Source organism: Coregonus clupeaformis, chromosome 17 (assembly GCF_020615455.1).
Source record: "Coregonus clupeaformis isolate EN_2021a chromosome 17, ASM2061545v1, whole genome shotgun sequence".
Taxonomy (NCBI): Eukaryota; Metazoa; Chordata; class Actinopteri; order Salmoniformes; family Salmonidae; genus Coregonus; species Coregonus clupeaformis.
The window spans coordinates 35798879-35807271 of NC_059208.1; positions in this window are offsets into that span (position 1 = coordinate 35798879).

Here is an 8393-nt window from a genome sequence, read left to right on the forward strand (position 1 = left end):
CGGTGAGCAAAAATCCCAGAACCACACGGGGGACCTAGTGAATGACCTGCAGAGAGCTGGGACCAAAGTAACAAAGCCTACCATCAGTAACACACTACGCCGCCAGGGACTCAAATCCTGCAGTGCAAGACGTGTCCCCCCTGCTTAAGCCAGTACATGTCCAGGCCCGTCTGATGTTTGCTAGAGTGCATTTGGATGATCCAGAAGAGGATTGGGAGAATGTCATATGGTCAGATGAAACCAAAATATAACTTTTTGGTAAAAACTCAACTCGTTGTGTTTGGAGGACAAAGAATGTTGAGTTGCATCCAAAGAACACCATACCTACTGTGAAGCATGGGGGTGGAAACATCATGCTTTGGGGCTGTTTTTCTGCAAAGGGACCAGGACGACTGATCCGTGTAAAGGAAAGAATGAATGGGGCCATGTATCGTGAGATTTTGAGTGAAAACCTCCTTCCATCAGCAAGGGCATTGAAGATGAAATGTGGCTGGGTCTTTCAGCATGACAATGATCCCAAACACACCGCCCGGGCAACGAAGGAGTGGCTTCGTAAGAAGCATTTCAAGGTCCTGGAGTGGCCTAGCCAGTCTCCAGATCTCAACCCCATAGAAAATCTTTGGAGGGAGTTGAAAGTCTGTGTTGCCCAGCGACAGCCCCAAAACATCACTGCTCTAGAGGAGATCTGCATGGAGGAATGGGCCAAAATACCAGCAACAGTGTCACGGTTTCGGCCGAGGCGGCTCCTCCTCCTTGTTCGGGCAGGTTTCGCCGGTCGTCGTCTCCGGAGTACTAGCTGCCACCGCTCTATGTTTCTTGTTTGATTGGTTTTGTCTGTTAGTCACACCTGTTTTGTGTTATGTCTCATTTAGCACCCTATTTAGTTTCCTTGTTGTTAGTTTAGTGTTGTGTGTAATTGTTCGTGTCGTGTTGTTGCGCTACCCGTGTCGGTACGCTATTTTCATAGCTTCCTCCTTGTGTTTAGGATAGTATTTTTCGCACCTGTGTGTGCGCTCGCTTATTTACGCCTGTGTGCGTCCTTTTGCCTCCGGGCTGTTTGGATTATTTTTGTGTGCTCTAGTAAAGTCAGGTTGGACTTATCCTCTGCTTCCTGCGCCTGATTCTACACCACACCAATCCACAGCAGCGTGACAGAATTACACACCCCCACATGGAATCAGCAGGAGCACCCGTCGACATCATGGAGGAGCGTCTCCTTGGTCAAGAGCACCGAATCAACCAGATCGGGCACGCCTTGGAGGGCGTCATGGACACCCTTCGTCGATGGGAAACCAGCGGGGTTCCCACAGCCCCACCTATCGCACCATCACCACCGGACAGCCAGCCCGTCCATCGACCGGAACCCAGTGGGATTCGGCTCTCGCTCCCGAGGGCGTACGACGGCACCGCTGCCGGGTGTCAGGGGTTCCTCTTACAAGTGGAGCTCTACCTTGCCACCATACACCCGGCGCCCTCGGGATACGAGAGCGTTTCCGCCCTCATCTCCTGTCTCACCGGGAAGGCGTTGGAGTGGGCCAACGCCGAATGGAGGGGAATAGACGCCGCCACAGTCACCTATGCGGAGTTCTCCCGCCGCTTCCGTGCAGTCTTCGACCATCCACCAGAGGGGAAGGCGGCGGGGGAGCGTCTATTCCACCTCCGACAGGGGATGAGGAGCGCTCAAGAGTTTGCGCTGGAGTTCCGGACTCTAGCGGCTGATGCTGGGTGGAATGAGAGGGCCCTCATAGACCACTTTAGATGTAGCCTTCGGGAGGACGTCCGCAGGGAGTTAGCATGCAGGGACACTACACTAACATTTGACCAGCTGGTGGACATGGCCATTCGTCTGGACACCCTGCTTGCGACCCGCGGGACGTCCCAGGTGGGGGCCTCCCATTCCACCCTCCAGCGCCTCCGAGCAGAGTCCGATGGAGCTTGGAGGTGCTGGCGCTAGAGGGAGAAGAGGTAGGAGCCCGAGGGGGGCAGTCTCCTGCCCCAAGTGTGGCCGCGGAGGGCACACCGCGGCTAGGTGCTGGGGAGGGTCCCCTGGTGAGGGAGATGGCAGGTCATACAGTGGGGAGTCCTCCCAGGTGAGTAGGCGCCCTACTTACCCAGAGCTTTCTGTCGTGCACATTACATTACCTGTTTGTTTCCCACAGGTTGCACCTCGTTCCCAGCATAAGGCGCTAGTCGATTCAGGCGCAGCTGGGAATTTTGTAGATCGGAAATTCTGTGTTAAGTTAGGGATTCCCCTCCTTCCAGTCGAACAGCCCTTTCCTGTACATGCCTTAGATAGTCGTCCGTTAGGATCTGGGTTGATTGGGGAGGTCACAGCGCCACTTAGGATGATGACGCAGGGGGGTCATGAGGAGACGATTCAACTCTATCTGATCGACTCTCCTGCGTATCCGGTGGTACTGGGGCTTCCCTGGTTGATTACCCATGATCCTACTATTTCGTGGCGAGAGAAGGCTCTTAAAGGGTGGTCTGCTCAGTGTGAGGGGTTATGTCTGGGTGTTTCCGTAGGGGCGACCTCGGTGGAGAGTCCGAACCAGATGCCAGCACTGCACATTCCTCCTGAGTATGAGGATTTGGCGCTCGTGTTTAGTAAGACCAGAGCGGCACGGTTGCCACCTCATAGACAGGGGGATTGTGCGATAGACCTCCAGACAGGAGCCGCGCTTCCGCGGAGCCATGTGTATCCTTTGTCACAGGAGGAGAAAAGGGCAATGGAAACTTACATTGCCGAGTCTCTGAGACAGGGATACATACGGTCCTCCACTTCTTCCGCGTCATCGAGCTTCTTTTTTGTGAAGAAAAAGGATGGAGGTTTGCGTCCGTGTATTGATTACCGCGGTCTCAATCAGGTAACTGTGAAATATAGTTATCCACTCCCGCTGATTGGGACCATGACGGAGTCATTACACGGGGCACGGTTCTTCACAAAATTGGACCTCAGGAGCGCATATAACTTGGTGCGCATTAGGGAGGGCGATGAGTGGAAGACAGCATTTAGTACTACCTCCGGCCATTACGAGTATCTCGTCATGCCATATGGGTTAATGAATGCTCCATCAGTCTTCCAATCGTTTGTAGATGAAATTTTCCGGGACATGCAGGCGCAGGGAGTAGTGGTGTACATAGATGATATTCTTGTGTACAGTTCTACTCGGGCCGAGCATGTAGCCCTGGTGCGCAGGGTATTGAGGAGACTGTTGGAGCATGACCTGTATGTCAAAGCTGAGAAATGTCTGTTCTTTCAGGAGTCAGTTTCCTTTTTGGGTTACCAGTTGTCTGCGTCAGGGGTGAGAATGGAGGTGGACCGAGTGGCAGCCGTGCGTAATTGGCAAACCCCAACTACGGTTAAAGAGGTGCAGCGGTTCTTGGGTTTTGCGAATTACTACCGGAGGTTTATCCGGGGGTTTTGGACAGGTGGCAGCTCCCATAACGTCTCTTCTGAAGGGGGGTCCGGTGCGCTTGCAGTGGTCGGCTGAGGCGGACAGGGCCTTTGGGAGACTGAAGGACCTGTTTACCTCGGCTCCGGTGTTGGCGCACCCGGATCCCACTTTACCCTTCCAAGTTGAGGTGGACGCGTCTGAGGCCGGTATCGGGGCAGTTCTTTCTCAACGATCCGGTACACCACCTAAGCTCCGCCCCTGTGCTTTTTTATTCTAAGAAGCTCAGTCCGGCGGAGCGGAATTATGACGTAGGGGACAGAGAGCTGTTAGCCGTAGTACAGGCCCCTAAAGGTGTGGAGGCATTGGCTTGAGGGGGCTCAGCACCCTTTCCTCATTCTGACCGACCATCGTAACCTGGAATACATTCGGGCAGCTAGGAGACTGAATCCTCGCCAGGCTCGATGGACTATGTTTCTCGCCCGGTTTGTGTTCAAGATCACTTACATCCCTGGGTCCCAGAACGGGAAGGCAGATGCTCTGTCCCGTCGGTATGACACGGAGGAGAGGTGCGTGGAGTCCATTCCCATACTACCGGAGTCTTGTCTGGTGGCACCGGTGGTGTGGGAGGTCGATGCGGAGATCGAGCGGGCGTTACGCACCGACCCTAGTCCTCCACAGTGTCCGGTGGGTCGGGCGTACGTCCCGCTCGAGGTCCGGGATCAGCTGATTTATTGGGCTCACACGTCCCCCTCCTCTGGACATCCAGGTATTGGCCGGACAGTGCACTGCCTTAGTACGAAGTACTGGTGGCCAACGTTAGCCAGGGATGTGAGGGTTTATGTCTCCTCCTGCTCAGTGTGTGCCCAGTGTAAGGCGCCCAGACACTTGCCCAGGGGTATATTACAGCCCCTGCCCGTTCCACAACGACCCTGGTCTCACCTCTCGGTGGATTTTGTTACCGATCTTCCCTCCTCACAGGGGAATACCACCATCCTGGTCGTTGTGGATCGGTTCTCGAAGGCCTGTCGTCTCCTTCCCATGCCGGGTCTTCCTACTGCCCTACAGACCGCTGAGGCTCTATTTACTCACGTCTTCCGGCATTACGGGGTGCCCGAGGATATAGTGTCCGATCGAGGTCCCCAGTTTACCTCCAGAGTCTGGAGAGCATTTATGGAACGTTTGGGGGTCTCGGTGAGCCTTACCTCGGGTTACCACCCGGAGAGTAATGGGCAGGTCGAACGAGTCAACCAGGATGTGGGTAGGTTTCTGAGGTCATATTGTCAGGGCCGGCCGGAGGAGTGGGCGAGATATGTGCCCTGGGCCGAGATGGCACAGAACTCTCTCCGCCACTCCTCCACGAGACTAACCCCTTTCCAGTGTGTGTTAGGGTACCAGCCGGTTCTGGCACCGTGGCATGAGAGCCAGATCGAGGCCCCCGCTGTGGATGAGTGGGTGCGGCGCTCGGAGGAGACGTGGAACGCTGCACACGTCCATCTGCAGCGTGCCATACGTCGACAGAAGACGAGCGCCGACCTACACCGCAGTGAGGGGCCAGTGTACGCACCTGGAGATCGAGTCTGGCTCTCAACCAGAAACCTGCCCCTCCGCCTGCCCTGCCGGAAGCTGGGTCGGCGGTTTGTGGGGCCTTTTAAAGTCCTGAGGAGATTGAACGAGGTGTGTTACAGGTTAGAACTACCTATTGATTACAAGAATATTAACCCCTCGTTCCATGTGTCTCTCCTCAGGCCGGTGGTAGCTGGTCCACTCCAGGACTTTGAGATTGAGGAGACTCCTCCGCCCCGTTGGACATCGAGGGGGCTCCGGCGTACACTGTTCGGACCATCCTGGATTCGAGACGCCGGATGGGGGGTCTCCAATATCTCGTGGAGTGGGAGGGGTACGGTCCGGAGGAGCGGTGCTGGGTGCCGAGGAGGGACATTCTGGATCCGTCCCTGATGACCGAATTCCATCGTGGTCATCCTACGCGCCCTGCTCCGCGTCCTCCTGGTCGTCCCCGAGGCCGGGAGGCGCGCGGCTGGAGCCGCGCGTCAAGAGGGGGTACTGTCACGGTTTCGGCCGAGGCGGCTCCTCCTCCTTGTTCGGGCAGGTTTCGCCGGTCGTCGTCTCCGGAGTACTAGCTGCCACCGCTCTATGTTTCTTGTTTGATTGGTTTTGTCTGTTAGTCACACCTGTTTTGTGTTATGTCTCATTTAGCACCCTATTTAGTTTCCTTGTTGTTAGTTTAGTGTTGTGTGTAATTGTTCGTGTCGTGTTGTTGCGCGACCCGTGTCGGTACGCTATTTTCATAGCTTCCTCCTTGTGTTTAGGAGAGTATTTTTCGCACCTGTGTGTGCGCTCGCTTATTTACGCCTGTGTGCGTCCTTTTGCCTCCGGGCTGTTTGGATTATTTTTGTGTGCTCTAGTAAAGTCTTGTTGGACTTATCCTCTGCTTCCTGCGCCTGATTCTACACCACACCAATCCACAGCAGCGTGACAAACAGTGTGTGAAAACCTTGTGAAGACTTACAGAAAACGTTTGACCTGTGTCATTGCCAACAAAGGGTATATAACAAAGTATTGAGAAACTTTAGTTATTGACCAAATACTTATTTTCCACCATAATTTGCAAATAAATTCATAAAAAATCATACAATGTGATTTTCTGGATTTTTTTTCCTCATTTTGTCAGACAAATTGACAAATTGACAAATTGAGGGAAAAAAATCCAGAAAATCACATTGTAGGATTTTTTATGAATTTATTTGCAAATTATGGTGGAAAATAAGTATTTGGTCACCTACAAACAAGCAAGATTTCTGGCTCTCACAGACCTGTAACTTCTTCTTTAAGAGGCTCCTCTGTCCTCCACTCGTTACCTGTATTAATGGCACCTGTTTGAACTTGTTATCAGTATAAAAGACACCTGTCCACAACCTCAAACAGTCACACTCCAAACTCCACTATGGCCAAGACCAAAGAGCTGTCAAAGGACACCAGAAACAAAATTGTAGACCTGCACCAGGCTGGGAAGACTGCATCTGCAATAGGTAAGCAGCTTGGTTTGAAGAAATCAACTGTGGGAGCAATTATTAGGAAATGGAAGACATACAAGACCACTGATAATCTCCCTCGATCTGGGGCTCCACGCAAGATCTCACCCCGTGGGGTCAAAATGATCACAAGAACGGTGAGCAGAATTCCCAGAACCACACGGGGGGACCTAGTGAATGACCTGCAGAGAGCTGGGACCAAAGTAACAAAGCCTACCATCAGTAACACACTACGCTGCCAGGGACTCAAATCCTGCAGTGCCAGACATGTCCCACTGCTTAAGCCAGTACATGTCCAGGCCCGTCTGAAGTTTGCTAGAGTGCATTTGGATGATCCAGAAGAGGATTGGGAGAATGTCATATGGCCTAGCCAGTCTCCAGATCTCAACCCCATAGAAAATCTTTGGAGGGAGTTGAAAGTCCGTGTTGCCCAGCGACAGCCCCAAAACATCACTGCTCTAGAGGAGATCTGCATGGAGCAATGGGCCAAAATACCAGTAAACAGTGTGTGAAGACTTACAGAAAACGTTTGACCTGTGTCATTGCCAACAAAGGGTATATAACAAAGTATTGAGAAACGTTTGTTATTGACCAAATACTTATTTTCCACCATAATTTGCAAATAAATTCATTAAAAATCCTACAATGTGATTTTCTGGAGAAAAAAATATCACTTTGTCTGTCATAGTTGACGTGTACCTATGATGAAAATTACAGGCCTCTCTCATCTTTTTAAGTGGGAGAACTTGCACAATTGGTGGCTGACTAAATACTTTTTTCCCCCACTGTATTGTAAGTAACTGAAGAAAGACCACTATCTCTTCCTTATATCTCTCTCCATCCCTTTGATTGCACTCCAGTGAAAATCCTCTCTTCCAAAATAGAAGTTATGACAAGAAACTCACTTTTCATATAGCAATAAGGGAAAGTAGGGGAAAGTGAGCATGTGAGTCTGCGACCATACATGTGAGTCTGCAACCATACAATTTGTCACCCTTTAAATGTGTTGCTTAACAGAGTGAGAGATCAAAGTCAAATGTACCACAGCAGCAGAGGGAGACTGGGGTGAGGGTGTAAAATGAGAAGACCCTCTCTCTCTCTCTACATCTCTCACTCTCCACCCCCCCCTCTATCCCTATCCAAATGTCCAGAGGTAATTATGAGACGCCCGTTTCTCTCTCTCCAAATGTCAAGAGGTAATTACCAACCAATTCTGTCCCACTGCTTCCTTCTCCTCCACAGCCTCTTACAACCCCCCTCCCTCTCCTCTTCTCTTCCTCTCCCTTCTGCAAAGAACATTTCAACAAGTCTGGATCAAAACTGACACCCATGGAAACCTAATACTGTGTATTCAACCAACCAAAACAATTACATTCAAAACATTTAGCTATGTTGTTTGCAGAATATTCTAGTGGTAAACATTTCTACCCCCTCCTCCCCCCGTATGTTCTTTCATCTTGTCATTTAAAACGTAATTTACCTCTGCTTTTCCATTATAGCAGCTCAATAATATACTTAAGAATTCGAATGAGATGCACAGTCCCACACTCACCGTTGGCTGACCTCATCCCCTTTTATCGCTCCCTGAAGAACTGTTGAGCCTGAAATCACACCCTATTCCCTACATAGTGCACTACTTTTGACCATAGTAGTGAACTATATAAGTAATAGGGTGCCCTTCGGACACAGTTTATGAATCTAAGAGGCCCAGCTAAGGACTTAGTTAGAGAAAGGAGAGGAGAAGGTCCTCTGATAAAAGGGAAATGTGAGGACGTCTAGTCCTGGTTGTTATGATGACCGGTATCATTTCAAAACTCTTGATTGTTAATGTTTCCCTTGAATGTTGTCTCATTTTACAGGAAATAATCACTGAGGAGCAATTGAGGGAAATAGGCATTCCCAATGTATGATTGTGTGTTTGTGTCCTCATAGGGTCCATTTCATT